Source organism: Myotis brandtii, unplaced genomic scaffold, assembly GCF_000412655.1.
Source record: "Myotis brandtii unplaced genomic scaffold, ASM41265v1 scaffold12, whole genome shotgun sequence".
Classification (NCBI taxonomy): domain Eukaryota; kingdom Metazoa; phylum Chordata; class Mammalia; order Chiroptera; family Vespertilionidae; genus Myotis; species Myotis brandtii.
Window position 1 is genome coordinate 143,566 of NW_005354173.1, and position 1,370 is coordinate 144,935.

General features: G+C 42.0%; 1 pseudogene; it reads left to right on the plus strand.

Moving 5' to 3' along the window:
- Window positions 1-271: 271 nt before the first annotated feature.
- Window positions 272-1,049, plus strand: LOC102239440 (annotated as a pseudogene).
- Window positions 1,050-1,370: the final 321 nt, after the last annotated feature.

The following is a 1,370-nucleotide window of genomic DNA, read 5'->3' on the forward strand; positions in this document are numbered from 1 at the left end:
ATGATTCTCTCTCAAAGTTGATGTTTTTATCTCTTTCTCCCTCTCTCTTTCTCTCTGAAATCAATAAATTATACTAAAAAAGAAAATAAATCATCTTTGTTTGTGCTGTTGTATGTGGTATCCACTGGACACATGTGACCTATTGAGTACTTGAAATGTAGTTAATGTAATGGAACTAAGTTTTATATTTTATTTAGGTTGAATTGATTTGAATTTAAATAGTGTAGTTGGGGCCTGGTGCAATTCCGTCCACAGAAGCCATTTATCTCCATCTGCCTTCTCTCTCACCTAAGTGCGTGCTACCGCCCCATGGAAGATTCTATGGACATGAACATGAGCCCTCTGAGGCCCCAGAACTACCTTTTCAGTTGTGAACTAAAGGCCGACAAAGATTATCACTTTAAGGTGGATAATGATGAAAATGAGCACCAATTATCTTTACGAACGGTCAGTCTAGGGGCTGGAGCAAAGGAAGAACTGCACATTGTAGAAGCAAAGGCAATGATTTACGAAGGCAGTCCAATTAAAGCAACACTGGCAACTGTGAAAATGGCTGTACAGCCAACGGTTTCCCTTGGTGGCTTTTAAATAACACCACCTGTGGTCTTACGGTTGTAGGGTGGTTCAGGGCCTGTGCATATTAGTGGACAGCACTTAGTAACTGTGGAGGAAAATGCAGAGTCAGAAGATGACGAGGAGGGGGATGTGAAACTCCTAAGGATGTCTGGAAAGCAGTCAGCCCCTGGAGGTGCTAGCAAGGTTCTGCAGAAAAAGGTAAAACTTGCTTCTGATGAAGATGATGAGGATGAGGAGGAGGAGGAGGAGGAGGAGGAAGATGAAGAAGATGATGATGATGAAGATGACACTGGGATGGGAGACGAGGGTGATGATAGTAATGAAGGCACCGGTAGTGCAGATGGCAATGATGGATATGAAGCTGATGATGCTGAGGTAACGGGTTAGAATTTTGACCATCCATTTTAAGGACCTCTTCAAAAAAATTTACTGTTCCCCAAGGGTATTAAAAGGTCTCTATTCTTAGAACACTACAACTTTTTAAACCTTTGGGTTTGTTTCTATAGAAAAGGCGCATTGAACAATCCTGGGCACTACTGGTAAATTAAGCCCAAAGATGGGGAAAGAGGAACAGGAGAGACAAAAGTTGTCCATACTGAGTATCATCAACAATCCAGACTGAAGTCTCTGTTTTAATCTCAATGCCCTTTCCCGGTTTATCACTCACCCATGCCCCCTTCCAGGCTGGAAGCAATCTTACTCAGTCTCCTAATGCACCTTTCTTTTGCTGTGATTCAGTGAACTTGACTTGTTCATTTATCTCTCCTCTTTGACCATGTTTTAAACACCTTTGT